General features: G+C 29.3%; 2 long non-coding RNA genes across 2 annotated transcripts; one reads left to right on the forward strand and one right to left on the reverse strand.

The window, feature by feature from the left end:
- Positions 1 to 440: 440 nt before the first annotated feature.
- Positions 441 to 2,499, reverse strand: LOC116418020. The gene is made up of 2 exons (XR_004228162.2): positions 1,266 to 2,499; positions 441 to 1,180 (listed from the first exon to the last, which is right to left on the reverse strand). It is a non-coding gene; the product is annotated as an uncharacterized LOC116418020 (long non-coding RNA).
- On the forward strand, positions 1,322 to 3,644 carry LOC116418019. Its single transcript, XR_004228161.2, has 3 exons — positions 1,322 to 1,797; positions 3,304 to 3,364; positions 3,451 to 3,644. It is a non-coding gene; the product is annotated as an uncharacterized LOC116418019 (long non-coding RNA).
- Positions 3,645 to 14,711: the final 11,067 nt, after the last annotated feature.

The following is a 14,711-nucleotide window of genomic DNA, read 5'->3' on the forward strand; positions in this document are numbered from 1 at the left end:
GTTTCAAAGATTAATATATAATTATGATATTTTCAGTTACACGCTAAAGTATAATGACTTCAAAGACTAATTGACTTAAGATTTTCAATTACATGTTCAAGTATTTAAATAATTTAAATGACTTTTAAGACTTGTTACAAGAAGAGAATTGTATCTTTTAAAGATAAAGATGACTCCGTAAACAAAAGTATATTTGTAGTTCCTAATATAGAATTTACTATATTAAAAAGTTAACATAATATTTTTATATAATTTTGTATTTGCATGAAGTTTGTTTATTTGTTTGTACAAACAATGTATCAAGTCTACGTATATTTTTTATAATATAAAGTAAATAAAAAGACTATTATGAGATTACGATGATATAAAACTGTTCTTTTTGGCAACATATCTTTCAAACAAAAAATAAGTTAATTAATTAAATAAAATAAGTAGTACAATGTTTTTGAACAAATATTTTTTTATTGTGTATATATAGTATAATTAATAATTTTATAATAAGGGTACAGATAAAACTGGAGGTCTTAGAGTTTTAAGAATTTTTACAATTTTAACTTTTCCAGACATATGAGCCATAATGTGCTTTTCCAAATATTTTTTGTTAACGTATGTTCTCTTACAATAATTACATGTGTAAACATTTTTAGGATGTTGTGAGTTTACATGTTTTTCCAAAACATCTTTTCTAACAAAAGTTTTATTACAGATATGACATGTAAAGTTACATAGATCAGTATGTGTCAATCTATGAGTTTGTAGATGTTGATTTTGGGAGAACTTCTTATTACACTCATTACAACTGTAATTTTTCAAACCTTTATGTATACTTTGATGTACTTTTAATTGCCCATTTGTTTTGAAACTTTTTTCGCATATTAAGCATTTAAAAGCTTTCACAGTATCATGGATCTTGATATGCACATTTAAATTTCCCATTTGAGTAAAACTTTTTTTACATATAGTGCATATATGTGGTTTATTTTTTGAGTGTATTCTTTCATGTATTATTAAATCTCTCTTTCTTTTAAAAGTTTTTTCACAAGAAACACATGTGTACAGAACATTTTCAGAATTTTTATCGTTTTCCATATTTAAACAATATTCTTCATGCAGGTTACTTGATTTTCAAAATAAAAATTTTATTTAAATCTGTTCCAGATTGATTCGTGTATCATACTGCCTACAAAGTTAATTATATTTTAGGGTTAGGGTTATACTTATTTCGTACAAATTATTATTCTATTTTATTAATATACGTGACTTACCTTTATTTTACAACGTCTAACATTTGTTAAAAAATGTTATAAATTTTTTAGAGCTACATAAATAGCCGTATAGTTGAAGAAATATATGAGAAAGCAATCCCGTGCGCCGTTGATGACAGAAACTTATGGGAAAGCAATCCCGCGCGCGGCTCACGACAGAAATTTATGAGAAAGCAATCCATGCGCGATTTGGATGCGCAGTTGCATTTTTTTGGACTCGCATATGTAACCGCGTATAAAGAAGTATACGTGACGTATCTGAGCGTGAGAACAACAAACAATCAACGTTTTTATGTTGATAACAAAAAAGCTTGTAGAGTATACATGGTTTGGAGTTAACAGCTTATTAAGGAAGAATAAAAGATTTTCAAGAGTACATAGCTTACATGGCTTGGAGCCAATAACTTTAATAAGGGAGAGAGAAAAGAGCACCTGGCAAATAACATGCAACTTCATTTTTACTTTCTACAACATTCCACCTGTTGATTTCCAATTATTCGGTGCAAGTCAACGTTCATTTTAGCAAAAACAGGTAAAAATTATTAAAAATATGTTTTTCTAACATTATTTAAATGGAAACTTTTAGATTACAAGGCATGTGCTAAGAGTGGTAACCTAACCTGCACATCTATACACACAAACATATACATAATCACACACAACGTTCACTGCCTTAACTACTCTAGTATGCACGTGAATTTTAAAAACATCAGTTACAATTTGTGTGTTGAATATTACCAAGGATGAAGTCCAGATGTAATTATCTTAATAGATATTCTCAACTCAGTGTTCGAGTCAGTCGCAGGTAGTATATATCATTATGGTGGCATATATGCAGAGCATTATAATTTTTGCTGTACATTTTAGTGTAGATACTTGTTTCATTATGCACAAACAGGTTAGCGTAATAATTTTTACTTAACAAACTCTGCTAGGTGTTCCACATCAAATCCTATGGCTTATAGTGGACAAAATGTACAAATAGGTGTTTATATGAAAATGTAACTGAAACACGTGAAATCAAAACAATTAGATATATTGTTTCAATATCTTTAAATAAATCACCTTGTACAATTTTAAACCTCTGAGTATGATAGTTTTGAGAGCGAAAACAAAATCAGAAAACAAGCAGTCGTATGTAACTATTGATAATTTTTGTTCGCACTCAATTAAAAACTATCATACTTGGAGGGCTAAATTTTTGTGTGGTGATTTTTTTCAAGATGTTCAAATTTTGAACAGCTACCAAAGACAGACAAGATAAAATTGTTACGCTATCTTGTTTCTATGTAATAAAACAAGCATCTACACAAAAAATTTTACATCTTTGCATTAATACACTGTATATATGCCACCATATGTGACTGACTCGAACACTGAGTTGAGACGTACATCTTTCAGGATAATTATGTTTCTTACAGGTTATTAAAAACAGCAAATTAAATACACTCACACTATATGACACCATACTTACTGTACACATAAAAACTCTACACAATTGCATTTTCCTACATGAAAAAACTCTACGCAGATATATTTTCTACACGAATATTTCCTACACTTATTTTTTATTATTTTACTACACTGCAAAACTCTACACAAACGTATAACCTATTGTTGTAACAATGATATAACAATAGGTTATGATATTGTGTAGAGTTTTGCAGTGTAGTAAAATAATAAAAAATAAGTGTAGGAAATATTTGTGTAGAAAATATCTGCGTAGAGTTTTTCCGTGTAGGAAAATGCAATTGTGTAGAGTTTTTATGTGTACAATAAGTATGGTGTCCACTATATCAGTTTTCAACTTATTCTAACCTCTTTCCCATCATGCTTCCACAGTTAACCTTTTAAGTAGTTATTTAAATATTATTACTTAAGAAACGATTCTAATTTTTTTTTGTAATTACTCTTTTTACCTTTACATATCTTTGCCATGTTTTGAACCAGAATCGTTTAGTTTTTATTAGTTCGCTTACTTTCTACCAGAGACGATTTTTTTTATTTATCTACATAATTTTTTTCTTTTATTTTACAGCTAAAATTTGGATTGAAGAATAACGGTACTCTCTATGTCCTACAAAATACAAAATTGTAAGGTATATATACATATTTATATACATGTTTGCAATTACTTTTATTGACTTTTTTCATATTCTAATGTTATACCATATTTCTTTTTCAGGTTTTCTGTCTTTGAATAAAGCTAATGACTATAATATTAATGAAGTGTGATATTTAACATCCTAAGTAATTATAACTGATTATTGCAGTTTAGTGAAATTTGTTATTATGACTGATCATAGTATTACTGAACTTTGATAAAATTACTGTAATAATTGTCACAATGTAACAATAAAATAAATAATTTCAATTTTTCTCTCTCTTTTTTTTTACTGTATATATAGACTGCCTTCCGTCTATTTTTATTTACAAAACAATATCCTTACAGTTATAATTATTCCTTTAAAAATAATATCTATCCATATTTCCAACATTTATTTTTACTAAAATCCTGCCTTATCTAGCCAAAGCCATAGCCAAAGCCATTAGCCAAAGCCATTAGCCAAAGCCATTGCCAAAGCCATTAGCCAAAGCCATTGCCAAAGCCATTAGCCAAAGCCATTAGCCATATGCATCAGCAAAAGCCATTAGCCAAAACCATCAGCTAAATTAAGCCATTATAGCCAAAACCATCAGCCAAAGCCAACAGCCATATAAATACCCCATGGTCATATCAGTTGAATATTGCTATATTCAGCGAAAGCTGTCAGTCATAAATATAGTTACAAATAGTACAGCCACACTATCGTGCAAACAATTGTAGATTAGAACCGATTAAAACGATTATAAACTATTAAAACGGAGCACTGTTGAGGATTACAATCGTTTATTAATCCAATCAATAAGAAATTGTGATTCGTTTTAATCGTTTATAATCATTTTAATCTGTTTAAATCTGCAACTGTTATCAGGGTAGCCAAGTCTCTACGTATCTAACCGAAGCCACCAATCGGAGACATCAACCATAGATAACCACAGCCACAAGCCTGTATTACCTGCAAACAGCCGAAGTCATAACCATTAACTGTATAACTATAAAACAGCTTTTATTAGCCATAATCAGATAGCTAATGTATTTAAATTAAAATAAATTTTACATTATTTCAAACAACCAAAGATTAATTAAACCAAATTTATATTAAATATATTTTTTATATGATACTTGTACGTCTGCTCTAAGCGACAAGGCATTAATTAGTCCGCTAAGTGTTTATGTAGACTATTTTGTTAGAATATTATAAAATGGATAATAATATTACACAAAATTTCTCAGAATGTGCACGAAAACGTGTTACATCAGGTGATTTGCTGGAAGATTCTGACATTGATTTTTTTCTATTATTACTAACAAAATGTTCAAAATATAAGCCCTTTTCAACTTTACTTTTATACCTAGGTCTTATTTCAGAAATTCCGAGAAATCAAAAGCATATACAAATTATATATTTATCCTCAGTATGCAATAATCCAAACGATACTGGACATTGGGTAACTTCTTATTATGACACTGATTATATTTATGTTTTTGATTCTATAAATAATAAAGTAATGCACAAAGATTTAGAAAAATCATTAAAATTGCTACATCCTTATTATTTTCTGGAAGGTAAGAGAGTTATTTTCCCAAAGGTTCAACAACAAACGAATCAAAAAGATTGTGGAATTTTCGCCATAGCTTTCGCAATAACTTTATTATGCAAAATGAAACCAGATCTTCTTACGTATAATACTCATATCATGCGTCCACATTTACTGAAATTACTTGTTAGTAAGTACATCGCACATTTCCCTTGTATTATTACACCTATCCCTATAAATGTTCAGCCTAGAAAATTATATGATACAAATATTATCATTAATAATGCTTGTCTCAATGATGAACACATAGATTATTTTCATACAATGTTACAACAACTTTCTGCGTACCAACCCTACTCAACGTTGTATTTACAGAATATTTCAAAAATTTCGCATATAAATGAAAATAATAAACACATACAAATATTATTTCAACGTGGCTCCACAATAGGTCATTTTGTATGTACATATTACGATACTAGTAATTTATTTGTGTATGATTCAATGAATAATAAAGAACTTCATAGTGATATTAGTATAGTTTTAAAGACGTTACATCCTTATTGTTTTAATGAACAAAAGAAACCGATTATATTTCAAACAGTTCAGTCCCAAAAAAATGCTACAGATTGTGGTGTTTATTCTATAGCCTATGCTGTGACCCTTTTATTTGGTTATAGACCCGAGACAATGGTATATAATAACAGTGAAATGCGTAAACATTTGTTAAAAATATTTGAAACTAGAACAATTGAACATTTTCCATGTCTTAGTACTTTTTCCAACTATTGTTCACAATTTAACTTTAGTTCCATAACTGAAACAAGAGCTACAATTTCCGGTTTAGGTAACAATGTTATGCATAATAGAAAACGTACAAACGATCAAATAACGGACGAAACTTCATTACAAAACCATAGGGAATCAAATCTACATAGTCTCGCAATCAAGAAAAAAAAAACATACTATCAAAACAATAAAGATAAAATTTTACAAGCTCGAAGAGACAAACGTCGAATGAAAAAATGTAAAACTGGAACTGCACATAGCAATCAAAGTGTAATTGATGAAACTCAGAAATGTTTAGTTGATCAGTTATCGCCTCCAAAAAATATTAATATTGTCAAAAAATATAAATCGTGTAAAGTCACTGAAAATGAAAAATCTATTTCTTCTCTTAGTAATAATGAATCGAGTTCACAACTCCATATAAACGCGCACGATTACAATACAAAAAGCATTGATGATAATAACAAATCTGATTGTAATCCAAACTCTCAAAGTTACAATAAATCATGTAGTGAAAAGACAAACAATTATTTATATTCTAATAGTAAGACAAGTTTAAAAAATAAAAATTATTATGAATCGCACAAGAAAAAGATACTAAGTAAAAGAAAAATACATTATTCAAATAACAAAACTGACATTTTGAATAAGCGCAGGAACAAATACAAGGATAATCGTGAAAAACTAGTAGAAAGACAAAATAAATACTACGATAAAATTAAAAACAAAATTGCAATGGCGAACAAAATTAAAAAGAAATACAATGTGATTAATGTTGTTAAGGATAGTACAATAAAATTAATAAAAAACAGTGAAAATTTTATTACCAATATTATGATTAAATTGGATTGTTCATTTTCTTCTTCACAACGCAGATTAGAGGCTGAAAATTTAGTATCTACTTCCATTTATCTTCGAGATGAATATATCAACAAAGTAAGAAAAGTGTTGAAAAATCTACAAAATAAAATTGAATTGTCATTGACTCGATTAGGTAATATATCTATTACGGATAATATAGACTGTGCATTAACTGCTTTATGCGGTATTCCTAAACATACTTCCTCCTCAGAACCATATTTTTCTGATGCAGCGTATGATTTTCGGCTTGGATTATTTAACGATTTTAATATTAATAATAAAGTTATTTTAAATGAAAAAGGACAAACCACCAATATTTTACCACTTATTATTGAAGAAAAAAATAAAAAAGGTAAAGTTTGGGAATGCAATGGTTACTGTAAAACTATCGATATTGATATATTAACAGAGCTACAAGCATTTTTTTTAGATATTCTTAAAGTGACTTTCAGAAATGCTTACAAGTTTTTTTATCTATAGATATATGTTCAGCTCAATCACGCAATATTGATAAGCTTGGTCATCCAAACATTTGTTATAACCAACCCCTATTATGTACTTCAAAATTTTTAAAGTTGCAAGTTTTATCATCTCATTATCCTCATTTGCGAACGATTCAAAGATCTCTTTATGAATTGAAACATTTGTATACTTTTATTTTGGACATAGAAAATGCTTTAAATGATGCAGATGTAGTGTTATTAAGAGATATTATACAAAAATCCAAGAAACTTGGTGTACCTATGAAAAGCAATAAAAACCTGAATCAAGTAAATTTAAATGAATCAGAATTAAAAGAGCAGTTTTGTATTGGCATCAAGGAATATACAAAAATAGTAACGGATCCACCTACGATTCCTTGTATTTCATGCGAAAGACTATTTTGTGCTAGAGACATTCAACATTATGATCAGAATAATGCAACTAATGTTGCTTTTGAATTACTCGGCATAGAACGTGAAAATCTTTTTCAAAAACTTAAGAAATTGCATAACATTACCGATAATTCTATATGCAGACCTTGTTTAACAAATTTAAGAAAAAATATCATGCCATCCAACTGTATTTTAAATAACCTTTTTGTGGGAGAAGTTCCAGAAGAAATTAGAAGTCTCAATATGATAGAGAAAATTTTAATACAAAGGGCAAAAGCTTTTCAAACAATTACGAAACTAAATACCGTTATGAATAAAAATATTCCTCATTATGTAAAAATTGATAAAGTAATTGGTAGAACATTTCATTTACCTTTACCACTAGAAGAGACTTTAAAAAAGATATGTCCTGATACTGATCCCATTAATGCAGATCACGAATTATATATCTTGATTCGAACACACCCAACAAAAGCTAATGAAATTTGGGAAGATTACATTGATATAAACAAAGTATGGAAGGCGTTACAGTGGCTAAAGAAAAATAATTCTATTTATGAAAAAATTGAACTTCCATCTAATCCCCAAATGTTATTGGATACACTACACGAGCAATTAGAATATGAAGAAAATCATGAAAACGCAGAAGAAGAATGTACACCTAAAACAAATACAGTACCAAACGAACCCCCAGTACGTCCGTTATTAACCCAAAAATCTGAGACGGACCCTTTTTATGACCATTACACCATTTATCCTTTGCATGACAAAAAAAAGAATGAATCAGATACTGCACTTTACCAGATGTTGCAAGTTTCCGCTGCTGCTTTAGATAACAGAGGAAAAGATTTAGATCTCAAATGCTTTCCTGATTTATATCCTTACGGAAAATATGGGCAACATGCTGAAAGAAAGCCTAATTTAAGAGATTTCGATTATATTAAGAGTAGATTAGCATCGAAACATTCACAATTTAGATTGAATATTCAATATCTGTTTTTTTCACTTTACAATAATACACTGAGACAAATAAATGCTGGAATATTTCAAATGCTTAATATCATCAATCCAAGGTATAAGTACACGGTCAAAGAATTTCTGCAAATGTTAAATGAAAATAAACTAGATGGTAATTTAGATACCATTTTCTCTCGTTTGCCAGGTACTGAATCGTATTGGAAAAAAGTTCGTAATGAATTGAGGTGTATGGCACGCGAGTACGGACCTGCTACTTTCTTTATCACTTTCAGCCCAGGAGAGTGGATGTGGTCTGCACTAGCGGAATATATAAAACAAGTAAATGGGTGGAATGATAGTCGTTCTATTTCGCAATTAATAGCTGCAGACCCGGTATCAACTGCTAGATATTTCCAAAATAAATTCAAAGCTGTGTTAGCTTATATACTATCTAAGTCAAATCCGATTGGAAAAGTTACACATTATTACTGGGTCCGTGAATACCAAGGTAGAGGATTACCCCATTATCATTGTTTGTTTTGGATCCAGGATGCTCCGATTTATGGTACAAGTTCGAATGAAGAAGTGCAAGAGTTTATCTTACAACATATAACATGTCACATTCTAGATAAACAGATTTCGCCAGAACTTCATCGTCGCGTCTTAGCCTATCAACAGCACAAACACAACGATTATTGTATGCGCAAGAAACAGACAAAAACTGGATTTTCAACTGCTTGTCGTTTCGGATTTCCTCGCCCCGTAACTGATAGAATAATTTTAAGAGACGTATCTGTTGCTATTTCGAATCGAAATAAATTAAAAAATAAATCTCGATTTTATGATTTACCTAGAACAACAGATGAACAGAATATTAATGATTATATGCCTGCTCTATTGCTCATTTGGGAAGGAAATAACGATGCTCAATATATTGGAGAATCTTCTTATTTGTTGACCAAATACGTAAGCAAATATGGTACAAAAGGTGAAAAGAGCAATTTAGATTTCGCAGATATACAATCAAATAAACCGTTGTTTAACCGTCTTTGGGCTTTTGCTGTACGTGCCTTACAACATAGAGAATGTGGAGCGATTGAAGCCGCTGATGTTTTGTTAGGACATCCTTTGCATAGTACTGATCCCGAAACAATTGTTAAATGGTTGAATGTTAATATTATAAGGGGTAGAAAACTAAAGCCATTTAATGAAATCAAAAATCTTCCAGAAGATTCAACAGATTTATTTTATGATTCTTTCATAGATAATCATTATCCCAACAGACCAAAGGAATTAGATTCATTATGTTTGTATGATTTTGCTAAGTGGTTTGAGATTTCAAAGAAAAAACCAATTTACAAAGCTGAGTATTATGAAATGTCAAACGGCTTGTATTGTAAAAAACGCAAGAAACCTTATTTAATAAATCACTATCAGTTTAATCCAAATAATCAGTTAGAAGCTTACTACCATGCGTTGTTATTATTATTTAAACCTTGGAGGGATTTAGATGAATTAAAAGGTTCTGACGGAACATATTGTGAATCTTTTAAAAAACAACAGCATGAGCTAGCACAAGCGATGAAGTACCATGAGAAATGTACAATTATACAAGAAGCTATGGATAATATGAATAAATTAATTCAGAATCAATTAGAACAAAGTGTAGCAGATACGCCCAAAAATTCAGCTCATATACCTGATGGCTGTGTACCGATTGAAGTAGAAAATGCTATGAATGATTTTCAAGCTGTTGTAGAAAAAGCTATTATTAGTAAACAAGACCTACAAAACTCGATTGCGAAATTTAATACAGACCAGCTAAGAGTTTTCAACAAAATAACTTCAGTTATACAATCAAATAGTAAAATACTAAGAATGTTTGTAAGCGGTCCTGGAGGAACGGGTAAAAGTTTTGTCATTGAAAATTTAGTTTCATGGAATAAAATACACCGTTGTAAAGATACAGCCGTCACAGCTCCTACTGGAATTGCTGCATATAATATCCAAGGACTTACAATTCACAGATTATTGCAACTTCCAGTAGAACACGGCGGCACAGCAGAGTATAAAGAATTATCTGGACCAGCTTTAAAACAAATAAGACTTCCTCCAGTTCGCGAAGATTTTGTATTTGTTGGAATGAAAAAAAAACAAATTGATAAGTATATCAAATCGATGATTACTTTTAATTTGTGGGAGCTATTCGAATATGATAAATTAACAATCAACATGAGACAAAAAAATGATCAAGCACTCAGAAATTCTTTCGCGTATTAGATTAGGTTTTATGACTCATTCTGATATAAATGTACTGAAAACAAGAAAAATTGATTTTACAAGTAATGATTACTCGAAGAATATTCAAGAATTATGTAATTATTTAAAAAAATTACCAGTAGATACAGTGTGCTTATTACCTACCAAAAAAATGTGCAATGCCATTAATGAAGCAATGATGCTTACCATTGATTCAGAAGAAATTAATCTTGTTGCCAAAGATTCATACAAATGTGAAAAAAATCTACAAAAAAAAGTCTTGAAATTATTGAACGACGATGAAGACAATTTTTGTGGTATTGATCGCGTAATTACAATTAAAATCGGTTCTAAAGTTATGTTAAGAAGGAATATTGATGTTTCTATTGGGTTAGTAAACGGAACAATCGGCACTGTAGTTTCTCTTTCTAAAGATAGATCTACGGAGATTACAAGTATACGCATTGTATTACAGTCCGGAAAAGAACATGAAATACCTCGATTGGAATATAAATTTATTATCATGGATAAAATATCTATCACTCGAGAACAATTTCCAATTTGTAATAGTTATGGAATAACAATTCATAAAAGTCAAGGGTTAAGCTTGACAAATGCTGTCGTTGAAGCAGGAAACAATGTATTTAGTAATGGTCAAACGTACGTTGCAGCTTCTAGAGTAACTACTTTAGAAGGTTTGCATCTTATTAACTTTGATCCTTCGTGTTGCACTGCAGACATGACAGCTATTCTTGAGTATAATAGATTACGAAAAGAATATCGACCAGATCTAAATAGCTTTGATATTCCACAAGATCGCAAACAAATTCAAAGTTTAAAAGTGTATGATACGCGATGGTGTATAAAAAAAAATGAATTATTGACAGACGCTGAAAGTAATTTAAATCATATTTCCGATAGTACTTCGGATATTTCTGGTTTACCTAACAATGATGGAGTTTCTTGCTATGCCAATGCCTGTGCACAAAGCTTATTTCATTCAACAACTATTAGAAGAATATTATTACAACATAGCCATACAGACACTGTCAAATTAGTATTTCAACAATATATTAATAAAACTAATGTCGATATTCAAAAATTAAGAGAGTTCGCTGGTGAAGAATTTCAAACCGATACGCAGCAAGATGTGGCAGAATTTTTATTAAGTCTATGCAATAAGTCACTTATATTACAAAATATTCTGAATAACCAACTAATTGAAACAATCAGATGTCCTGGATGCGATGAAAGACAACATAGTAATACATCTAATAATTATATCGTTAATCTTTTCTTACCAGATTTTCGAGTTTGTACATTACAACAAATCATAGATTATAATATTGGCAATTGGCAAGATATTGAAAATTATTGTGATAACGGTTGTCAGTTAAAAAAGATTAAAAAAGCTGATTACGTAATCAGTAATACATTGGTGATTTTACAATTGATGTTATTTGATCGTACTGATGATAACGATATTGTAAAAATAACGAATTTAAAAATAAATGGAATACCATTAGCTAAGGTTGACATCAATGGTAAAAAGTATAGGGTTGCAAGTGGGATATTTCACCATGGTAATATTTCTCAGGGTCATTATACTAATATGTTACGACAACATAATCAGTGGTTTAACATCAGCGATAATGATGTTACTAAAAAACAATGGCCAAGAGGTGCTAAAAATGTTTACATTTTATTTTTAGAACAAATTTAATGTGTTTTAATACCTTTGTTCTAAAAGACATGAAATCTCAAAAAAAAAACTTTTGACCAAAGTACAAAAGTTAGGCGAGTTTGATGCATTGCGTATTATTATGGTTTTCATTTTTATAACAAACTTGAGATACTTTAATAAGGTCGCTTAAAAAGATATGAAATCTCTAAAAAAAAACTTTTAAGCAAAGTAAAAAGGTTAGGCGAGTTTGATATATTGCACATTATCATGCATGTTAATAAAATAACTTAACAAAATAAAATAATTTTGTATACTACTAAATTAGAGATCAAAAACCAACTGAGATCAATTAAAGAAGGCAATTTTTTTGTTTACAATAAAATGACAGTTCCAAAAACAACTGAGATCAATAAAAAAAAGTCAAGTTTGTATTAATTATTTTATTTTATTCACAATACAACAAACAAAAAATCTTTGTGTTTTATTGAAGGCTAAGACAAATGATTGCTGATTTTAACTTAAGTAATATATTGATCAATTACAAACAACTCAAGATACTACGTAACTTGCCATGCCCGTTTCACTTTATTCATGGTGTTGTCTAATTGCAATGTGTAGATTTCTGCATATTTAACTTGTGTACACAAACTTCATTGTTATTTTTATTATTATATATATAATAATAAATTTGTAATGTAGATTACTAAATGTAATTGAACAAAAAAGAATTCAATAAATCATTTTTTCCTTTTGTAAAAAAAAATATATAGAAATTTTAGTCATGGAAATTGTATTCATTTAAAAGTAGAAAATATGTACTAACAATTACTTTTAAAATAGTATTCATGAAATTCTGCATACTTTAAAAGATTTGTAAAAAGTTAAAAACATGAACAAACTTGGTATAACGTTGTAGCGTTTAAAAAAAAATTTCGTTGTTCACCTATGAATAAAGTGAAACGGGCATGGCAAGTTACGTAGTATCTTGAGTTGTTTGTAATTGATCAATATATTACTTAAGTTAAAATCAGCAATCATTTGTCTTAGCCTTCAATAAAACACAAAGATTTTTTGTTTGTTGTATTGTGAATAAAATAAAATAATTAATACAAACTTGACTTTTTTTTATTGATCTCAGTTGTTTTTGGAACTGTCATTTTATTGTAAACAAAAAAATTGCCTTCTTTAATTGATCTCAGTTGGTTTTTGATCTCTAATTTAGTAGTATACAAAATTATTTTATTTTGTTAAGTTATTTTATTAACATGCATGATAATGTGCAATATATCAAACTCGCCTAACCTTTTTACTTTGCTTAAAAGTTTTTTTTTAGAGATTTCATATCTTTTTAAGCGACCTTATTAAAGTATCTCAAGTTTGTTATAAAAATGAAAACCATAATAATACGCAATGCATCAAACTCGCCTAACTTTTGTACTTTGGTCAAAAGTTTTTTTTTTGAGATTTCATGTCTTTTAGAACAAAGGTATTAAAACACATTAAATTTGTTCTAAAAATAAAATGTAAACATTTTTAGCACCTCTTGGCCATTGTTTTTTAGTAACATCATTATCGCTGATGTTAAACCACTGATTATGTTGTCGTAACATATTAGTATAATGACCCTGAGAAATATTACCATGGTGAAATATCCCACTTGCAACCCTATACTTTTTACCATTGATGTCAACCTTAGCTAATGGTATTCCATTTATTTTTAAATTCGTTATTTTTACAATATCGTTATCATCAGTACGATCAAATAACATCAATTGTAAAATCACCAATGTATTACTGATTACGTAATCAGCTTTTTTAATCTTTTTTAACTGACAACCGTTATCACAATAATTTTCAATATCTTGCCAATTGCCAATATTATAATCTATGATTTGTTGTAATGTACAAACTCGAAAATCTGGTAAGAAAAGATTAACGATATAATTATTAGATGTATTACTATGTTGTCTTTCATCGCATCCAGGACATCTGATTGTTTCAATTAGTTGGTTATTCAGAATATTTTGTAATATAAGTGACTTATTGCATAGACTTAATAAAAATTCTGCCACATCTTGCTGCGTATCGGTTTGAAATTCTTCACCAGCGAACTCTCTTAATTTTTGAATATCGACATTAGTTTTATTAATATATTGTTGAAATACTAATTTGACAGTGTCTGTATGGCTATGTTGTAATAATATTCTTCTAATAGTTGTTGAATGAAATAAGCTTTGTGCACAGGCATTGGCATAGCAAGAAACTCCATCATTGTTAGGTAAACCAGAAATATCCGAAGTACTATCGGAAATATGATTTAAATTACTTTCAGCGTCTGTCAATAATTCATTTTTTTTTATACACCATCGCGTATCATAC

The sequence above is a fragment of the Nasonia vitripennis genome (genome assembly GCF_009193385.2).
Source record: "Nasonia vitripennis strain AsymCx chromosome PSR unlocalized genomic scaffold, Nvit_psr_1.1 chrPSR_random0034, whole genome shotgun sequence".
In the NCBI taxonomy this organism is placed as follows: Eukaryota; Metazoa; Arthropoda; class Insecta; order Hymenoptera; family Pteromalidae; genus Nasonia; species Nasonia vitripennis.